At 40.5% G+C, this 23,267-nt stretch overlaps 1 long non-coding RNA gene across 4 annotated transcripts in view; it reads left to right on the top strand.

Moving 5' to 3' along the window:
- Nucleotides 1-23,267, top strand: part of LOC122799345 — an 816,164-nt gene that overhangs the window by 754,458 nt on the left and 38,439 nt on the right. The window lies entirely within an intron of this gene.

Below are 23,267 nucleotides of genomic sequence, written 5' to 3'. Positions count from 1 at the left end.
TCCAGACTGACAGCTGAATAAACACATACGCACACAATCAATTTGGGTGCTGTGAGATTAAAACCCATACTTATCTAGTTACACAAGCTAGAGAACACAGTTCTTAATGCTAGCACCATTGCAGAAGTCTGACTTAAGCACCGTGAAAGAGCAGTTCATAGAGGATGATATCATCAGTGTATGCAGCGAAGATGTTGGCAAAAGTGTCTGGCATAGCTGTGGTCTCACATCCTGATGTAGGATTGTCTCCTGACTGATAATTGAATGAACACACATACTCAAGTTGACTGCTGTGAGACTAGAAGCCCTACCTAGTTACATAATGAGCAAAACAGTACTTAATGCTAGTGCCACCACACAAGTATTTCTTTAATAGTGTCAAAGTGTACTTTATAAAGTATAACATCATCAGTGTATGCAGAGAAGATGTTGGCAAGAATATCTGACATAGCTGTGGTCTCACATCCTGGTGTAAAATGGTCTCCAGATTGACAGCTGAATGAACACACATATTCAAGTTGAGTTCTGGGAGATTAGAACCACTACCTATCTAATTACATAATATAGACAAACAAAGTATTTAACGCTTGCACCACTGCAGAAATCTGATGTCAATATCATCACAGTGCACTTTATAGAGGGTCACATCATCAGTTTCTGCTAAGAAGAGGGCTTTGGGACGGCTGTATGACATTACTGTGGGAATCATGTAGCAGTAAAAAAAGTAGCTTCTGAATGCTACCTAAGTGAGGGCAGTAGAACCTGGACTCATGCTCTTCTGAGTACAACCGTACAAATTAATTGCTGTGAGATTAGAAAGCCTACCTAATTATACAATCTACAAAGCACAGGACTTAATGCTTGCACCACTACATAAGTCTGAGTTTAAGACTGTCACAGAGCACTTTATAGAGGCTGACATCATCAGTGTCTTTTGAAAAGAATATGTTGGAAGGGCAGTATAACATTGCTGTGAAGTCATGTAGCAGTGTAAAAGTATCTTCGAAATGCTACTTGAATGAAGGTGACAGGACCTGGACTCATGCTGTTTTGACTACACACACACACAGACACAAACACACACACACACACACACACACACACACACACACACACACACACACACACACACACACACACACACACACACACGTTAACTGCTATGAGATTAGAATCCCTACCTAATTACACAATTGAGAGAACACAGCACTTTAAGCTCATGCCACTGAAGAACTCTGATGTTAATACTGTTAGAGTGCACTTTATAGGGGATGACATCATCATAGTATGACAGGTAACATATACTGTTCTGTGACTGTTTGCAAAGCCATAACTTGTGATATGATTGTATGAGCGTAGCTTGGAAAAAGACATACAAATATATTCTGGCAACCAAGGTGAAATAAGCTGTTATGAATGCATACTGCAGAAGTGAGACATACCTACCTGTTTCTTTACACACACACACACACACACACACACACACACACACACACACACACACACACACACACACACACACACACACATATACACACTTTGGAAACAGCCGTAGTGCAATGATGGAGTTATGTGTCTTCATATTCAGATGAAGGTATGTCCACATGTCCACATTAATAAAAATTACTGACAATATCAATGGGAGATCATCATGGATGACCAATGTCCAGTGTCACTATACACCAATGCCAAATGTAACAATGTAGTTATGCTCTGTAATTTTGGAGTCTGTTTGACAATGGCACAAGTCCTGATCTAACATTTGCAAGTGCATTGCTGCAGGGCTCACATGAATATCAGAAAGTATGTGTCCAATGAAGCACATGCCACTGCCCTTCTGTTGTGTTTATAAATGCATTAACATGTATTGGAGAATTACAACCGGAATAATCAAAGTTAGCCATGCTGAAAACTTCTTCACAAAGGGCATCACCAAGAAGAATGATTTGCATGGATGATGGCAAAATACTAGCATATGCTTGATTCGAATTTCAGAAATTCAACTTGGAGTTTTGAAGTAGCAGTGTCCACTGGTGCTCATTGCCAAACTCTGCACAAATAGGGATATACAGTAACTTATCTAATTGTGGTTAACTGCAAAATACATATGTTTGTTGTTAATGTTTCATGTGTCAGGCTTAGTAAATATGTTATCAGAGAAAATGCTGGCAGATAGTATGGTATACATGCAATAGTTTGTCTTTGAAATTTTGGGGCCAACGTTTTATTCCATACATAACTGTTGGCCTTGCCTTCCCATTTGTGAGACATTAACCACCAAGCAAATATAGGGCTCTGTTTAACATTTATTTGTTTTACCTGCCTTCGTGCAAACAGACTCAGTGGTGATACATGGCCGACAGCACTCTGGACATAATTGAGTGTGGAAAATACACCTGTTCTCCAGTTTTCTCTGTGGCACAGGGTGTAAAAACAGGGAACTCCTGTGGTCAGAACAGAGGTGCGCAAATGTTCAAATCCAGCTGCCTTTTTTTTTTTTTTTTTTTTTTTTACAAATGGTGTCAGTATGTCATTTGCTAAATAAGTGTGATCAGGACTGCAAAGGTGACAATCAAAGACTACACTAAAGTTGTGTTTTTCCCAAATGGTATCAGTAATGCCTAGCTCAATACACTTGTATAACTGTGTTGCAATCCTCACTGCAAATCACAAGTTTATTGTGTGCATAGCTTTTCTACAAATGGCAAGGGGTGGTACATCTTGTGAAATGATTACTATGACTCAGCAGATGTGCTAACTATTTCTGTAGGGCCAGATATCCTGAAAAGTGTGTGCAGTGTGCTTCTTCACAGTAAGGAGAGTTTTTGCATCATATTAGATGAACATTTCATCCATCATCACTTGAACAAGACACAAAGGGAATCTTACAGCAGATATTGAAACCTTGATCACTACAAGAGCACTGTTCACCTACTGAATCAAGGTAACATGCTTGCATTATCTATCAGAAGAGTCATGTCAGTATGCAGAAACCATGAGATGACCTGTAGATCCATCAACCTAATACATACATACTCATAAAGAGGGGTGGGAGTGGAGGGGTGCATACAAGGAGAGGTGGACATACACATAATGTTTGGTGTTGTGCAATTGATTTGTTTATAGACTGTTGTAATTATTAAGCTGCCATGCTCTACTGCATGATGTCACTGACATAATGGTAAAGAGGTGATAGGAAAGGAACACAGGCTTATGACAAGCAGAATACGAAGGATAAATATGTCATAGTTGCGTGGATGGTTGCCAGTGCAAATTGGCCAGTATCCAATATATTTCCATGAGAACTCATAACTTTTGGCAAATATTAAGATGTGGGTGATTAAACATATCATAGACATATAGCATCACAATAAGAAATGATGCGAGAGGCATCTGGAATTGAACCCTAGATGATATGGGTAAAATAAATCTTTAGCCAAGTGATTTAAGTGATTTCTGTCAACACACCATATAGGAAGTTATACTTTATCCATCAGTGTACAGAACTGTCAAACTAACTCTTTAGAGTAGTAACTTTAATTTGTCTTAACACTGTACTCCTATAGCACAGCATGTTTAAGCAAATTTATGTGGAGATAACTAGACTAGTGCAGTTGATGGCAAAAACTCACCTGGTGTTAGTATAGGACATGAAGAGCCATTCACTGCTGCTCATCATTGTTGTGGTATGCTAAACTCCATGCAAATGTAGAGGACAAAAAGTGAAGGTTTTATTATGGGTCACTTCTGGCCATGTGTGTGGTGTGTGATTCAATTTGTTGATCAGATTAAAAGTATGAAAATGAGGTAGGTAGGAAAGTGATGAAATGGAGTGGGAAAGCAGGGGGAAGAACAAAAGAGAAGCAATAAAAGAATCTGCAGGAGGGAATTAGGAAAGAAGCATAGATCTCCACATCTTCAACACAGTAATGTGCATATGTAAATAAAATCTGATGAATTTGGACTGTCACACAGGTGAGTGACAACAATGCAATCATGTTATATAGCCAACTGGACCAAATCAAGTGTGTTGAGAAGACAGATATGCAAAGTGGACAGCTATGTATGAGGCGTTTTTGTGTTGGACAGGTGCCCATTTGTTTTGGGGGGGGTTAAAAAGACAGGAATATTGGGGAAGGGACATAAGAATGTGATAGTCATGCAGGTAGGGTAGGTGAGGAAGCAGGTGCAGACAAACTGTTCAAACAAGACAGACACAGGGATGGTGATGGACACAAAAGGCTGGGGGGCACCCTGAATGGGGATAGGTAGAGAACATCGGAGACACATGCCCATCAAGTGTAGAAGCATTGAAAATCTAGTCCTTACCCTCAGAACTGTCATCACTCTACCATTCCTCAGTTACCCTGGTTCAGGGCTCCTGAGAGCACCCCAGCACTACCAGGTTATACCTCATACCATGCTTTTCAGCCCCAAAACTTGGACCAAACCACAAAAGGAGGGGGAGTATCGATATTCATCAAAGATACCCACACCTCCAGGTTGGTGGCAAAGCACGAAGCATCAGAGACTATCCATGTGCAACTAACAGTGGGTAAAACTGCCTTCCAGTTTATAGCCTGCTACAGACCACCCTCCCAAACCCAGGAACCCCACTCAGCCTTCCTGAGAACACTGGAAAATATGAAGGTCTCTCCAAACACCATTATATTGGGTGATTTCAACTACCTAAACATAGTCTGGGAGCATTACTTTAGCTCCAACACCCTAGCCCAAAGGTTCCTAGAATTTATAAACTCAAATGCTAAGGAACAACTTGTTACCACTCCCACAAGAGGGGAAAACATACTGGACCTGATCATCACCAACATGGGGACTCTATGCTCCAGACCAGAAGTGTAACCCTCACTGGTAAGATCAGACCATAAACTAATCTCACTGGATATTCACATCCCGACCCCACCCCCTGCCCAGAAAACCACAGTGAAAAACTTCTCTAAAGCAAATTTCACACTCCTCAAAACTGAGGTGGAATCCTTCAAAGCCCCGGGCCTGTGGAAAATACAGCCCAGACCGCAGAATCCTTTATAAACGCATTCTATGAACACCTTCAGGAATGCATGGATCATGCGATCCCAAATAAAACCAAGACCCAATCCTCCAAAGGCAGACGTCCTGTCTGGTGGACCCCAGCCATAAACAAACTATACAATAGAAGGAGGAAGCTACTAAATGATAGAGCAAAATCCCAAAAAGGGAAGGCATCACTGATCAGTATTAGCAAAAAACTACGGGCACACATAAAATTGTCTAAGGCCAGCTTCGAGAGAAAAATTGCACAGGACACTAAGGATAATCACAAGGCTTTCTTTAGTTATGTTAGGAACCTGGGTGGTAATTCCCAGATATGCTCAGAATTAGTCCAAAATGACAAAAAATACACCAAACCCACAGACATTGCCAACATCCTAGCTGACAGGTTCAGCGCAAACTTCTCCCACCCCTCCCCACCAAAAGGGCAAATATCTATCCCAGCAGAGTGCTGCCCCCCTGACATCTCAGATGCTCAGGTAAGAGCCGCCCTCTCCAAAGCAAAAAACACAGCATCAATGGGACCAGATGGTGTCCCGGACTGCGTCCTACATGAACTCCAAGAAGAGCTAAACCCAAACATAAAACTACTGTTCAATCTCAGCCTTACTATAGCATATGTGCCCAAAGAATGGCGTACAGCAACAGTGGTCCCTCTCCATAAAGGTGGTGCCTCAATGGATCCTGGAAACTATCGCCCTATAAGCCTGACTAGCTTGGTCTGCAAAGCTATGGAAAGGATCATCATGGACCTCATAAATAAAGATATGGGGGACCTACAAACACTGGATCCTACCCAGTTCGGCTTTGTTAAGGGCAGATCCTGCCTCTTAAACCTGGTTGATTTCTTTGAAACAGTCACCAAGGCCATTGACGAGGGGAAGGTGGTCCACACAGCCTACCTGGACCTCGCAAAAGCCTTCGATACAATACCCCACTCGGGCATTATAGATAAGCTCACCAGCTTAAATATAAACCCCTATGTCACTAGATGGATTGCAAACTGGCTCAAGGACAGAACCCACATGGTTAGAATTGCTGGAGCCATGTCAGACTCCAAACCAGTTACAAGTGGTGTCCCACAAGGCTCAGTCCTGGGACCTCTCTTGTTCGGTATATATTTCTCGGAGGTACAGGCCAACACGGAAGGACTGTGGCTGACCAAGTTCACAGATGACTGCAAACTGGGTGCCATAATCGACTCTCCAGCTGACACAAGCATCCTCCAAAAGGGCCTCATAGAAACAGACAACTGGTGCCAGAGCCATGGCCTCAAGCTAAATGCCAAAAAAGTGTATAGTCATCCCCTTTGGCAAAAACAAAGTGCCCACAAATTACCACATAGGTGGTAATCCATTAAGTACAGAAGAAGTAATTAGGGACCTGGGGACCCAAGTTGATAGCAATCTCTCATTTGACAACCACGTGGTCAAAGTGGTTAGAAAAACATTTTATATAGCCCACCTAATCATGAAGGGATTCACATCTAGATCAGGGGAAGTCATCGTGCCTCTTTACTCATCCCTCATCAGGCCCATAATTGAGTACAATGCCCCTTTGGGATGTACCTTACCAGACACCTGCAGCAACTGGAAAGACCCCAAAAGTACCTCACCAAGAGGATCAAAGGGCTCAAACAGATGCCATATGTTGCCCGGTTAAAGAAACTCCAGCTCTACTCAGTGGCATACCGCCTGTTCAGAGGCGATCTGTGCCTGACGATAAAGCCATGTCCAACCCGAATTAATGGACATGCTGCACCTCAGAAAATCCAAATCCCATCGAGCTACGCTTGAGAGACTTGAACCTCAGCACTGAAATAAATAGGACATGCTGGAGGGACAGATTCATAACCTAGAGGCTCCCTTCACTCTGGAATAAAATCCCAGTCCAGGTTAGGCAGAGTCCCTCATTGACTCTCTTCAAGAGGAATCTTGATGAGTGGATGGGAGATCGTAGGTTTACCCTGGGTATCACTTCTGTGTCACTGTTAGACAGAGGCACAGTATACTAACCTCGAAAAAGGGCATAGCAAAATAAATTTAAAATGGGTGGCGAAAGCCAAACACATTCTGGCTAGGCTTATAAATGCCCTAGGGCAGATAGCCTAGTATGAACCTATGAACTTATGAACCTGTGAAACTACATGATGTGGGAATCTCTTCTGTTTTAATGAGCAACCTCTCCAGAAGGCTGATGTGGATACCAAGGCCAGTTTCTATGACATCATACTCCACAGCTGGCAGTTACTGGTGGGTGATATATTCACTGCCTTCACCAATACTCCTGAGGCAATGCTACCAGATGTGGATGGGACAGGTAGTACAGGGACTGTGGAGTCAGTACTGCCAGGTGAATCTCAGAGGTGCTGGTATGGTGCTGCAGCTGGTGGAAAGTTGGAAGGCCAAGCTGCAGCAGTTGGTCTACCTCCTTCTGTGGAAAGCATTTGGTTTGTCATTAGAAAGGTTTGACATCAGAACAATGGGATTACAGGTAAAACACAAAAAGAGAAAAAGAGAAGGGTTGAAGTGAGACAAAAATAGAAAAGAGATGATTAAACAATGATATGTCACATTCATGCTGTATTACAATTAATATCATTTTATTATACTAGCTATAGATCTTTCAAAATTAAAGAAAAAGTAATCCTAGGAATAGGCAAAAATTCCCTATACACTTTAAAAGATACTACAGATTAACTTAGCATGGCATTAAAGCCAATATTGCTGCATGCCAAATGTAGAAATGATGCTTGCCGAATATCAATCTATAGGTAACTTGTGAGAGTTGAACCCACATAACCTGAATACACTACTACACTTACCTACTACAATTACAAACATTTACAGCAGACAGCATGCATGGTTCCTGCTACAGTTAAGATATGCATGTTGAACTTGATACCGATCTATGGAATCACAATCTATTTATTACAGTCAGGGTCAGTTGTGCTGCATACATATCCCATGCTTCTCTGAGTCACTCCAACCTCTCAGCATGCGGCATCTTGTTTGCCAATACATCCTCAGCAGCTATAAAACAGAAATTGAAAGAAGAGTCATGAAAGCATTATGCATACTGATCTTGGATATCCTGGCATTTAAAGTTGCTTGATGTGTATACTTACACAACTGGGAGGTGCCAGCAGTTCTAAACACATCTAGCCACTGGTCAGGTTGTGCCTGCTTGTGCCTCTCTAGGTCACTGTAGTGGTGCCTACACTGCTTCCCAATGTGTGCAATGCCAGTTGCATAAGAGATGACATTGGCTAGGCTGTCCCAAGTGTCAGCCATATGCTGAGACCCAGTATAGTCCCCTTGCAGCAACCTATGGCTGTAGCACTTCACAAAGAGTGCAACAAATATTTTTAACTCCACCACACTCCACCTCTGTGCCCTGAATTTGACACCATCCTTCCCAACTCCTGCCAGTCTGCAAAGATCCTCCAACAACAGTTGTAATGTTTTACCACTAAATTGTGATATTGTGTTTTATGACAAGTGTGCAAACACATAACCATGCCAACTGTGTTTGCGTGATGGTAAGGGATGATACACATTGGCAAATAGGAAGGGAGTTTATGAAACAGTAGGATAATGTAACATTTGACATTGATTTATGGTATGTGTGTTGCTACGCCTGGTCACACTTTTGTCCACTGGCCAACATTGAAATGCTTAATGACTTGGCTTTAAGCCATGACTTTAGAGGACTAAATGGGATGACTTGGCACATACTTTGATGGGACTTACTCAGTGCTGAAATTAATTTGTACAATGTGGAATTCAAACCTATGCATAAGGGAGAACGTACGTTTCACTACACATGATTAATCCTCATTGCCACTGAAGAGACACTTGTATACTATGGTAATTACAGATTTAAAGCTTAAATATGGACTGCTGCTATACTTCAATTAGGCCTGTATGTGTGCGACATAAAAAGGTCCTGGTTTATGCATTCTCAGGTGTGATGTAGGACTAATGCCTGACAATGTACTGGAAATGGATAGACTTGCATGGCTTTAGTAATAGAGCTTGAAGTTATGATACATACCTCACAATGCATTCTGTTTTACTATTATACATGGACTAAGGGAGGGGTGTAGATGATTGTCAGTAAACTATTGTGTCTATCAGAGATATGCAACTGAATTTTTATGACATAATCACCACTGTCATGTTAAACTGGTTACACATAAAACATATGATACCTACAAAAGTATCTGTAAGCAAGCATTAATGATACATTCCTGTCAATCAACCTGCTATACATAGCTATTGGTGTATAGTATTATCATCATAATTAAAGTTTTGTGAAAATTTATAATGGGACACTCTTAATAAAAAGTAGAGTGGGCTGGATTTGAACCCTGCTTCACCTGCGTTCTAACCATGAACTCACCGCATTTAATATTTGGTGCCAATGGGAAATCTGGGCAGCAGTTGTATTTTCCACACTCCATACTGTCCAGACTGCTGATGACTATGCATTGCCACTGATCCTGTTTGCTTGAAGGAAGGCGAGCCAAATTAAATTTTTTACTTTTTTAAGTAGTGAACCCTTTTTGTACATAGGTAGGTAATGCACAAATGTAAAAGACCAAAGTGAACATATATTACTTGTGTAAATACTCATTATGATCCTTCCTCAGTAAAGGCAATGATTGTGCAACTCCAACCCTGTTTTACCTATGTCCTTTCTTTCCTCAATGTATTTATACCTTGTGCCCCAGAGACAGTAAGTTAACATGTAATTTCTGCAGTGATTACAATCCATATTGCTGACCCTTGCACAATGCTGTTAAGCGTGTTTGTGGTTTGTAAGGCAACTGAAATTAAATATTCAGTTTTAGGCAGCTAACAGTGTTTGCACTATGCCACACACTACGCACATGGAAAAAAAAGAAGAAGATAAAAGGATAAAAAGAAAGGAAACAAAAGGTAAACAATTAGGCAGCTCTGGATTTGAATCATCAGACTACTGCACTTACACAACACAGTTGCAGTGAGGTATCTCTCTTTTCTACATACATAGTCTAATGATAAGCCTTGCAATAGCATTCAAATAATGTGAATACAGGCAATTAAGATTTCATACCCACTAATAAATAATCCATGTTGTGTCTTTCGGCTTTTCCTGGTTAGGGGTCACCACAGCTAATTCATACAGTTGGATATTCTTAGCTGATTTTAAATGTGTGCATAACATACTTAGTGGAATGAGTGATCACACATTATTTATGAATATGTTTGCAAAACGTCAGCTCTGCCTTTTCTTTGTAATCTGGAAATCATTCCCTTATCTCTACTTTACTATTAGACATGCAATCTCTAGTGCATATTCTCTCATTTTTCTTTCAAAGTGAGATACAAATACATAGCATTCAACAACAGCTTTAACCAAAGGCAGGAAAGTGTGCTATTATGCAAATGAAATATACACATGAGATGTTTGGTTTGGTTTAAAAGCTCACTGCAGTTAGTTCCTCACATTATAAGTGTGGGCTCATTTACACACCCGCTTTGGTGAAGAATGTCTGTGCATTACTATGTTTTGTTTCAGCCACAGTAATTATTCACAGTTGCAAGCCATTAGCACCTACAATCGTGTAGTGGATACACTATGTTTACATATGCTACACAAAATCAGAAGTTTGGTATTCAGCAATTCTAATGAGTTCACACCTCATTTGCATCTTCAGAATGCTCAGAGGGCTGAATCTACACTGAAAGGTAACCATGTAGCTAGGGAACTGGAAATGGAGGAGACTGTTGTCAGTCATGCTTATTGCTCCACATGTGGGAGTTTTGGGATACATACACTTAGGTATTTCAGCTGCATGGGCCAGGTTATTTTTTAAAACTGCAAATGTATATGTTACATATTCATTCACATCAGATATTGATGGCATTGCTGGACAACTTACACTAATTCTACTTGGCTACATTTACAAATAACAGTTAGGCAGGTATCTGCCTTTCATTTATGTTCTTGCACATTTATTTTTCTATTACTGTTTCAACACTTACATTGATAGTCCTGCAGTTATAACTGTTGTCATTTGGGGATGACTTTGTCTGAAGCTAGTAGTACACAGCCATTACATGGGGAAGGAAATCTTGTGAGCATTGCCTGGCATCAATTTGTATGTATTTACATAGGATAAAAGCTGTACTTCGTAAGTGGCCAGCATGTGCACTATCCATCGCTTCTTGACCACCATGAGGGTATATTCTGCACACCTACATCTACCTACACCCATAGCAGCTAGGGGCTCCCCCATGACTCCTCACCTGTGTATGGATGTGATCACTTTGCCAGTGATGGTGCAACACTTGCTTCTAGCCCTTGATGTTCCTGTCGCAGCTGTTTTCACAGGATGATATTGTGTAGGATAGCACAGACTTAGATTATTTCAGCACAAGTAATATGATCATACATTAGAGTCTCCCACATTTATTTGATAGCACTTTTAGCAGTTCACTGGTAGCTTGTTAGCAAAATGTATAATTTGTCTGTAATTTTGGGGGTGGAGGAGTCAAGTTCTATTTCTGTGTTGGCACAAACAAAATGTGTTATTGTTATTCTCTATGTTTTGGGTCCAAACTTGCTTTGTGTGTGATTGTAATATGTTACAATTACATAATTCTTTTTTATATTTGAATATCTTGACTGCTTTGATTCTCCAGTGGATAATATTGAAATACTACCTTTTATGTGTTATATCTAAGCAGGACTTTTATTTATGTGATACTTATGTGTATTATACTTTGTTTGTGTTTTATGTGACCTAGGACTATGGCAGCCAAGCATATCAATCCCTGCAAACCCCCACTTAGTGTCCCTGAGAATGAAGTAATTGTGGAAACATTTAGGTGACATGGTGCCTTTTTGCTTGAGAGGAGATCTGGGGATATGTCTGGCAGGATACAAATTTGGAATTAGATAGTGGCTGATATGAATGCAGTAGGTGGCCAGAGCAAGACATATGATCAGGTGTGCCATAGGGCCACTGGCATGATTTCACTGGCTTGGAGGAGAGCAGCTGCAGTGGTCCATGAATGGATTGCTACCAGGGGGCTGCTACAGAGCCACCACTGACACCAAATGAAGAGTTCTTGTCCACTGTCAGGGATCCAGAGAGCTCAGTGGAAAGTGTACAACAGCATGTAATTGATGTTGGTGCTGCTGTTTCAGGGAAGACAAGTATGCCCCAGGAGGAGCTTCCTTGTTGGCTTTCCTATCTCAATTGTTAAATACAGTTAACAGTGCATTCTGGTTGATTACACTGGGCATGGAGTGGACGTGTCATCTGAGTTCTTGTTAAATGTATTGTTAATGGACTTATAAAGGATAAAAATTTTTAACCCCCTGTGTTACTGTTAATTGTGATGATGGTGTCCTTAACTTTTACTTAACTTCTTCTAGGACCATCTTCCATAGAGAGACTACAATCATCTGCACATGGTAGGCCAAACATTTTTATGTCAGTACTGATGAGCAGTTCAAAGAAAAATGTTTATTTTATCCATATGTTTGATGTGGATGTCAGGACTGGTGTGTGTATTGCTGTACTGTCTGTAATAGAGGCACCACTGTTAGCTTGTTAGCATATATTGAACTATAGTAGGGTATGTATTAATTTCTTTCCTGTATTTGTTGCTTATTATCACAGGTGATCCTGACAGTGGGAGTGTAGGACTCTTACTACCAGATGTCATAGTATCAGTAAACTCTGATGATGGTAGTGGCCAAACAGAGGCACAGTCGGGGTTGCAAGGATGAATCTGATACTGAGTTTGACATTCAGCCATCCCCTGTAATTCCATTGAACACAGCCAGCATGCCTATGCCAACCAATTCCAGTTTGCCCTCACATATTGGATAGATGGAGGGAGAGTCCCTCGATCAGGGTAGTGTGGTTACTGTGGCTTCAAAGCCTGTTGACTCTGCCCATAGCCAAAGTGTGGGGAGGTGCCATGCATGAGAGTTGTTAGGGATGCTTGGAGAAGGCCTGCTGTCCATCCTTCACCAGATCCAGGTGTGTCTTTCCATGCCACTCAACATATGTTTAGGTCCATCATGGAGGTACAGACATGTTCCAATAGGTCTTCTAGAGAAATGCTTAGAGTTGTAGATGTGACACAGGCTGACATGCATGACTGCCTCCATTATGTTGCAATGTCAATGGATTGGATGAATGATACATTGGAATGGGCAGTGCCTGTGATGGAATATCTGCTGGTAGGGGGATTTCATCCATGTGGGGACAGGTCAGCCTCATCATTTGATGTAAGCCAACATCACTCTGCCCAATCACACTCCCATAGTGGCACTACTTCCATTGCTCCATCAGTGATTGAGGTGTCCATACCCAGATGTGGCAGGCTATGGGGTCATGCTCTTGGGCTGCCTTGTGAGGAGAGCTCATCCAGCAGGTATCAGTCATGTTCAGGTAGCAGCACTGCATCACATTGTGGCTACAGACATGCCAGTGCAACTCCTGGCAGAGCCAGTTCTCATAGTTGGGTATGACAGTGATTAACTGCTACCACTACCATGCACTGCTCATACATCTCTAACATACCAAGATGTAGAGCCAGCACAGAGTTTGGCTGTGTTCGTACAGACACTCACACACAAACTTCACCTGGAGGGACAATACAGACATGCACACACATAACAGTTACATGATTTAACTGTGAAGCTTGAAGCTCATTCTGTCTCACTGACCATTTGTTATGTTATCTGAATGTTTGCCTGCTTCGCTTTCTTACTCAGATGCACTCACTTACCCTTTGTGTCAGCCTAGGCTTCCTGCCACCCGAACACACACACACACAACACCCTGTGCAAGTGATGATACCTGTTCCATATCATTGTTTTCTATCTTTTGGATTCAGGGATACATGAGCTTTTTGTCTGATGCTCAGGGTGCATAGCTGACTTATTGATTAGTATATCTTTGTGATGTTGTTTTGCTAATTGTGTTTTTGACATATTTAGGTCTTACAAATTCAGACAGTTTACAGAAGCAAAACAGTGTTTTGCATCAGTATTTTTAAGAATTTTCTGAGGGTTATGAAGTCTGAAACTGAAATGTGTCTCATTTCTAACTTCTCTCTAATGATTTTCTATTAGAAAAGCATGAGGCCAAACTGAGAACATTTGGAGACCATCAGTACTTTTGAGAGGTACAAATGTGTATATCTTTGATGCCTGAGGCTTATTGCTTGATACAGGACACATGTATTCACATAAGTCTCTGCTGTCACATGTTGAAGTCATTGCTGTAAATCACCTACCTTTTACTTACTTACATTACCAAGTAACAACATGCAAGGATATGCCATTTGTGTGTATTATTACACAATTGTGTTTTAAGACTCCAGGTTCAACACTTACCTTGTAAATCCAGCAGTTGCTACAGTTTTAGTTCAGGGCTGAGTCTGTCTGATGCTGGAAAATACACACTCTTTACATGGGTAGGTAGAGGTTGTGAGCATTGCTTGCCATCAATGTTGCTACCGTATTCCTCCATAAATAAGACCTAACCAGAATATAAGGCCTAGCATGGTTTTCCAGGGTGGTCATGATATAAGCCCTACCCAAAAAATAAGCCCCAGTTAAGATCGTCTACAACACATGATGGATGTGTTGAATTATAAAATAATAATATTATTGACACCTGTTGACTGAGGTTATCGTACTCTGCTTGCCATTTTTGGACCATTCAGACACCCAACTTCTTCTCTTTGAAGAAAGTCATAACATTCTTTCCCAGGGAGTCCTCCATGATTTTTACTGTAACCCCAATCCTCACTCACACTTGATGTTTGAGATCCTTGGCCCATAAACACTGACAAGTGTACTTTGATTTGTCAAAGTACAGACAATGCACATAAAACATGCACACCTGATAGCGAACGGGTGTAGTTGTGTCTTCTTAACTGTCGCCATTTTTGTTGCCACTCCTGTCTTGTAAGTCTTCAATTACCCCCCAGACAAGATGAGTGCAAAAAGAAAGAGCTATTCTGTCGAATTCAAGAAAGAAATCATGGAGGACTCCTGGGGAAAGAATTTGAAAGCTTTCTGCAAAGAGAAGAAGTTGGATCTCTGAATGGTTTGAAAATGGCAAGCAGAGTATGATAACCTTAGTCAACAGGTGGACGAGGGAAATGCTAAGAAGTGCAGGTGTGGATCAGGTCGGCAACCATTATTTCCCGTGCTGGAAGACATCATCTGTGAATGGATTGCTAACAGGAAAGCAAAGGCGTTGGTTGTGCGTAAGGCTAATATTCAAGCATTTTCCATTGCAATGGCACCACAGTTAGAAATATCCCCAAAAGAATTCAAAGCATCACAACATTGGCTGGATGGCTTCCTTCAGTGATATGAACTGTCTCTAAGAAGATCGACAACACTGTTCAAGCTGTAAGATACTGAAGTTATTAAACATGCACTTGCATTCACATCCTTTGTTGATGGCATCGACTTTTCTAAATATCAACTCTCCAACATGATTACTATGGATGAAACTGCCATCTTTATGGGCCAAGGATCTCAAACAACAATTGATCAGAGGGGTGCCTTGTCAATCTACATTCCCTCCACCGGTTAAGAAAGTGCACGTGTTACCTGTATTTTGGCAATTTGTCTAGATGGAAAGAAAACCCCACCTCTAATCTTTAGTAAGGGCAAAAAAGATAAGATTGAACGTGTTTCAGGCATTTACATTCTTAAAACCGAAAAAGCCTGGTGCACACAAGCAGTTATATGGAAGTGGGTCGATGTAATGCTGCCACTTGTTTTGCGAGGTGGCAAAAGAGGTCTGTTAGTCTGGGATTCAGCCAGCACTCATCGCGCTAAAGACACAGAGAAGAATAGATCAAATAATGATTCCCGCAGGAATGACTGCCTATCTCCAGACTCTTGCTATTGCAATAAACAAGCCATTCAAGGACAATTTTTGCATGGAACTCAATCACTACATTGAAAATAGAATGGAAAGAAATCAGCGTGGAAACTTTGTGAAGCCTAGCCTGCAAGAGGTCGTGATTTGGGTGAAGAATTCATTGGATGAAATCACTGACAGCTGTGTTGCCAATGCATTACAAGCAGGCAACATGGGCAAGCAGTGCTCATTTAATTAGAGCTCTGTTGCTAGGCATGACAGATTGGGGTCAATGGTTCTACAGGAAATAGAGTAGCAAGAAATTCAGGCTGGAATTCAGGGTTTGGAGACTTATGACAATGTTCCAGAAGAAGATGATATGACTGTATTTGAATAACTTTTCTGTTATTGGGGCAACAGAATGGATTGCTTCTGCTTTCAGCTGCCAGCAAGCTCTTGTCAGTTTTTTTACTTTATTGTATTAAAGTAACGTTTCGTTATCAAGGGGTAATTACAAAGTAAGGCCACTAGTTCCCAGATTTCATTTTTATGACTTTCCATCATTCTTCTCTTATGGTTTGGGTAAGGAATAAAGAAAGCATCACCACTCAAAAAGTGGCAGTTATTCGCCTGTTTTATTCCCCTCCTCCAATACACATATATTGAGATTTTTCTGCACTTTCTGTTAATCATGAAATATTGCACCATGAAAGCCAAGGTATAGATATTCTGAAACTGAAATGTTTGTTGCACTGTTTATGTAGAATTCTCACACATCTGTTAACATATTACCTAAAACTGTTGCCCAATAATGGAAAAGTGCCAAATAAATGTCAATTTGTGTACATGAATAAATGATGATTTGTGCGCATGAATAAATGTCGATTTTTGTACATGAATAAATGTTGATTTGTGTACATGAATAAATGTCAATTTTTGCACATGAATAAATGAATAAATGTAGATTGTTTTATGGGGGACTAAATAGGGCATCCTTGGATAATAAGCCCAAATGCGTATTTCGGCCGGGGAAAAAGTATAAGACCCGGTCTTATTTTTAGGGAAATACGGTATTGTTATCCCCTTTGGGAAAAAACATGTATCCATGAATTACCATATAGGTGGCAGTACACTAAACACAGAAAGTATGATAAGAGACTTAGGGACACAGGTGGACAGTGGTCTCACCTTCGATAACCACATCGTCACAACAGTCAGGAAATCCTTCTATGTGGCACACCTCATCACGAAGGGCTTTTCATCCAGAGAAAAGCAGGTCATTGTCCCACTGTACTCATCCCTCATTAGACCCATTATAGAATACAACGCCCCATTTGGTATGTACCTCTCAAGACATCTGCAACAACTGGAAAGGCCTCAAAAATACCTCACTAAAAGAATCACAGGCCTAAAGCAGATGCCCTACGCTGACCGCCTTAAAAAACTCCAGCTATACTCTGTTGCATATCGTCTACTCAGAGGCGATCTCTGCTTAACATACAAGGCCATGTCAAACCCAGAGCTGTTGGACATGCTACACTTAAAGAAATCCCAATCCCTCAGAGCTACACGCTTCAGGGATCTAAACCTTGTCATCACAATAAACAAAACATGCTGGAGGGATAGGTTCCTGACCCAGAGACTCCCCAGACTCTGGAATAGATTGCCCATACATGTCCAGCAGAGTGCCTCTTTGGACCTCTTCAAGAGGAACCTTGACGACTGGATGGGAGAAAGGAAATTCACCCCAGGGATCACGTCAGTCGCCCTGCTAGACAGGGGTCCAGGAAAGTAAATAATGTGGGAAGAAATAGCCAGGGAATTGTTATGGCTAGGCTTGTATAGGCCCTAGGGCTGATAGCCTAGTACCAACCTATGAACCTATGAACCTATATGTATGTGCATAGGATGAAGATTTTAGCCCCTTAGGTGGTGAGTGAGTGTATTATGAGTTGTCTCTTAGCCAATGTGAGGGCATAAACTATGGAATGCTCTCCCTTCTAACATTACTCAACTTGATTCCCTAAAAGCCTTTAAAGCTACACAAAAACCCACTATTTAAATAATCCCACCTGCACCTCTGGAATACAGTGTAAACCTCCTTAATCTTACACATTTAATTACTCAGATCCTACTTTCTCAGCCTTTGCTATATTAACTCCTTCTTCTTCTATATTACTAATTTTCCTACCTACAATATTGTATTTATACTTATGATTATATTCTTTAATTAGAAAAGTATTTTACTTTGTATCTTTGCAATTTGATAATATTTATGTGCTTCTAAATTCACTCTACCAATATCCCCAGCCCATGTTACTGTATATATATATATATATATATATATATATATATATATATATATATATATATATATATATATATATATATATATCCATATATGGTTTCACCTCATATCGTCGAAAGCTCATTTCATCGAATTTCAAAACAGCGAGACCAAATCGTCGAAAACTCATAACATAGAATCTCAAATCATTGGAAACTACAAAGCAACTAGAAATAACATCCCACGGAGTTTTTACTACATTTATGCAGGGGGGCAAGCCCCCCACACCCCTCCCCGTACAATAAATATACCAACTCCAAGGTCGCACTACAGTGGGGTTAGGAAATTACCTTTCTTCCCCACTGTAGTGTGACCTTGGAGTTGGTATATTTAATTTTTGGGGTGTGGGGGGGTGGAGCCCCCCACTTGGGGGTGCAGGGGGGCTTGCCCCCCTGCATAAACATAGTAAACAGTGTCTGGGATGTTATTTCTAGTAGCTTTGTAGTTTTCAATGATTTGAGATTTGATGTTATGAGTTTTTGATGGTTTGAGTTTTCGATGATTTGGTCTCGCTGTTTTGAAATTCGATGAAATGAGCTTTCGACGATATGAAGTGAAACTCCCCCTCTCTCTCTCTCTCTCTATAAATATATATATATATATATATATATATATATATATATATATATATATGTGTGTGTGTGTGTGTGTGTGTGTGTGTCTGTGTGTGTGTGTGTGTGTGTGTGTGTGTGTGTGTGTGTGTGTGTGTGTGTGTGTGTGTGTGTGTGTGTGTGTGTGTGTGTGTATCAACTTTGTATTTTTTCTGTAGAATATTTGAATATTTGTGGAACTTTTATCCCTGGGCCCCCACTGAAAATGGGTTTCTGACCCAGTGGACTTTCCCACTCAACAAATGTCAATAAATAAATAAATACATTTGCATTAGCAAATGCTACTTTTATCTATATGCTGTATTCCTTAGAAGTATACTGATGATATAGGTATGTTTGTCAGGGCATTTTACTTTCTCAGATGCACAGCCTTATTAACTGTCATCACAAGTGCTAATGTTAGAACTGTTTTTCTCTTTACACTCTTCTATTGTTATGTCAGTGAAATGTAAATGTCCTATATTGTCAATGACACAATTGTGTTTTAAGACTCCAGGTTCAACACTTACCTTGTAAATCCAGCAGTTGCTACAGTTTTAGTTCAGGGCAAAGTCTGTCTGATGCTAGAAAGTACACACCCTTTACATGGGTAGGTAGAGGTTGCGAGCATTGCCTGACATCAATGTTGCTATATGTATGTGCATAGGATGAAGATTTTAGCCCCTTTGGTGGTGAGTGAGTGTATTATGAGTTGCCTCTTTGCCAGTGTGAGGGCATATTGAGCATGCCTCTATCTGCCTACATCCTCTGCAGCTGCTGGTTCCCCTCTGACTCTTCATCTGTCTGTGGCTGTGGTGAAATTGCCATTGCTGGTGGGATGTGTGTCCCTTCCCCTTGTTGATCCTGTTGAAGCTGTTATCTCAGGATGATGTTGTGAAGCATGGCACAGATGGTAAGGACTTAAGTACATGAATGTGGATTGTACTGCAGGACTTTCCCAGATGAATCTAGGCAGTGGAACTGTGACTTTAGCAGCCCAAACATGCAATCTATGATATTTCTGATTTGACCAGTGCCTCATTACGGTGTTCTTCAGCAGATGTGTGTGCATTTCTGATGGGCATCATCAGCCATGGTTCCAGTGCATAACCTGCACCCCCAGTAAATGACCCTGTGAGATATCACCACTAGTGAACATTTGATAAAGTTGGGAGGTGTGCCAGATATGTGAGTCATGGTAACTGCCTGGGTTGTCAGCATACACATTCAAGATGATTCCCTTATCATTGCACACAACTTGGCAGTTAATGGAGTGGAAGCCCTTTCTGTTTATGTAGACCCTTCCCTATTCCCCAGGTGGTGCCTTGATTTCTACATGTGTACACTTTATGGCACCCAATACTTCAAGGTAGTGTGCTCCAGGGTAGAACTCCTGCATATTTGTGGCCCTGTCCTCAGGAGTACAGGGAAAATATATGTGGTCACTTGGATGTTGGAGCATAGCATTCAGGAATTGATGGAGGATCTTGGATGATGATGCCTGTGAGACCCCCAGCATGTCCCCTGTTGGTCTCTGAAAGGTTCCTGTAGCTAAAATTCTAAGTGCTACACATATCTTTTTCTCAACTGGTATTGGGTCCCCTCAGTTTGCCCTGGGTCTGAGTTGAGGACAACAGAGGTTGCAGAGTTCCAGTAGTGTGTCGCCATCTACTCTGTAGCACTCTACAATTTCCATGTCATGTAGGTTGTAATAAGTTAACCAGGGTCTGAAAACTCTTCTTCTTGGCCATGGTCTATTAGCAGCAACATAGACTTCAGTATGTTGCACATACACATGAATTAAATCAGCAGCCTCTAACATTCTTTCTGTGTAGACTCCTTTCTGTGGCTGTATTCCAATGGGTTTTGGAATTCACAGGGAAAACCAGCACAGAGTCTACACAGTTGATTTATAGCTTGTTGCATAGCTCCTCCTTCTTGGATTGGTTGATTAGCATAAAGCATAGCTGCTTATGCTGTAATTAGCATGCTACTGTGTTAACTATGGTTCCCTTACTCTGCACACCATGCAAAGCCCCTTACTGAATACAAAACAGTGTGCTACCATGCCGTGATGTGCACTCTGACTTATCGGATCATGTAGAATTTATTGAATCTGCCCGCAAGTGTATATAGACACTTGCTGGGATTATGCTACTGTTCTCAACATTTTATTGTTTATTCTCTCATTTAAGATTTTTTTTTCTTCAAATGGTACAATCCAGCAAAAACAGCATGGTGTTGTTTAAAGTTCATCAACAGACAGAAAAACATTAAAAAATAATAAACATAATGAATAGTGGTTACACAGACTCCAGTACTAGTGATACAAGGTATAAAACCAGTTAGAAGGTATACACAGAACTATTCCTTTACCCCCATCCCCTCAATATCCTCACAGTTACATCAGGTTCTATCAATGTGTCTTATTCTATTTGTTATATGACAGAGTACACTCAGTATTCAAATCAAATCTTAACAGTCATATCTTGTTGTGTATAGTAGACAATATAACCCATTCTGAAAAGCTCATCACATTATCTTTCCATACCAAAATGAGGCATTGGTTTCATCTTTTTCATGCTAAAATCAACAAAATAATATTATTCAGGTATGTATTGTCTGTTATATTATATTACAGAGAACCAGGTTTCCCAAAGGAACCTAATTTCTTGTCTTTTGGACCTATGATTTTCTCAGGTTTGAGAGGGGAAGGGGTAAGCCTTCAGAAATGATATTCATTCCACAATCTCCCATAAAATAGTCCAATACTGAAGAAATAAAACAGTTTTCTCCATTGTGCTTTCCATTTTTCGCATAGAGATCCAATTTGATATACATGACCATAGCCTTCATTAGTTTTATAAGTTCTAACAACAAATCTGTGGTTCCAGCATTACAGTTGTTTTTCTATTCTCTTGCTAGAATGGATATGGGAACATAAGCGAGGGTTAGCCTTAGCTGATTAATTATCTTCTAAGTGTAACCTTCAACCTCTCAAATTTCCAGACGTAAGAGTTCCCATGTCCATATAATCTTTTTACCAAACATATCTTCTCAGAGGTCAACCTGAGTTTGTTGAAATGCTACATCATCGAATCGCAGTTTGTCGGCACTCACAATATTGAAACTACACTTCATCGAAGTAGCGGAACTAGGAAGATTTTCTCAGGGCAATTAACTTCTTGTGTGAGATGGCAAACTTTGCCCTTTTCCCAACTGTAGTGCGATCTTGGAGTTGGTACATTTAGTTGGGGGTGTGGGAGCACAGTCTCCCACCTGGGTGGATTAGGAATGGTGCGGTTTAGTTTTTTTTTTTCCTTTTGTGTAACTGGTTACTTACCATTGAAAATCTTCCTAGTTCTGGTACTTCGATGAAGTGCGGTTTCAATATTATGAGTGTCGATGAACTGCAATTTGATATGTGATTTCAAATAAATCATGTAGAGGTCTTTCCAGATCTTCTGACTGTATCGAATTAATTTGGGACTTTTAAGAGTTTCTGTATATGCTAATAGCATTTGTTGAGTGAATTTTTATCTTTATTTGAGTACTATCTACTATTTTGAAAGTTTCAAGGTACTTACTGTGTGCTACGCATTTTTGTTTACGCATTTGTAACAGCATTTGCTATCACGGAACATTTTAGCTGTGTTTGGGAGAGCATTTTCCAGCTTAGGACCTTGCAGCTTTGTGTATCTAAATGTTCTTTCATGAAAAGCATCTACTATTGAGTAGACACTTAAAGTTTTGTCAAAGCTCCATTTTTGGGATTTTGAGTAAGTGTCAACACTGTTTTACTGAACTGCCTTTCAAGTTGTGAAGTTGTCAAGAGTTTGTGTGGAAAATAAAACAGGACCGAAGGGTCAGTGTCTCATTTTATCTTTGCTGAAAGTTTTTTTTCATATTAACAGGACCGAATGATCTCTGTGTTACTTTGAATAAACACAAAATATTGGAAATTGACTACAGCTGTGGAGTTGTGGCTTGATTTTTCAAATAAGAGCTTCTGACACTGGTGCCATCCAAACTGGCTTTGTTACATTTCTAGAACATAAGGGTCAAGGCAGCTTCCCCTTGTCTACACCTCCAATATTCTGTTGCTGATATTTTCTGCATTTTATATAATTTAGTTGGAGTGAGGTGCTCTTAATGGATACATATATGCTGATCCCAAATAAATAGCCATTATCTTTAGATTGTGTTCGGTCCTTCATTTGTTGCCATTGAATATCTGTTAAGTAAGGGACTTCATCTCTTTCCAGATATGCTGTAGTCTAAGTATGGCAGGTTTACCCCTTGACTCCATTAATTTCTAATATATCAGACTACTGGTCCTCTTCTGATAATCCGTCAGTTCTTCCAAGACACACATTTTGCA

This window comes from Protopterus annectens, chromosome 4.part0 (genome assembly GCF_019279795.1).
Source record: "Protopterus annectens isolate FY-2018-M chromosome 4.part0, PAN1.0, whole genome shotgun sequence".
NCBI classification, from domain to species: Eukaryota; Metazoa; Chordata; order Ceratodontiformes; family Protopteridae; genus Protopterus; species Protopterus annectens.
The sequence above is the reverse complement of the archived record's forward strand: the minus strand, read 5'-3'. Positions and strand labels throughout refer to the sequence as shown.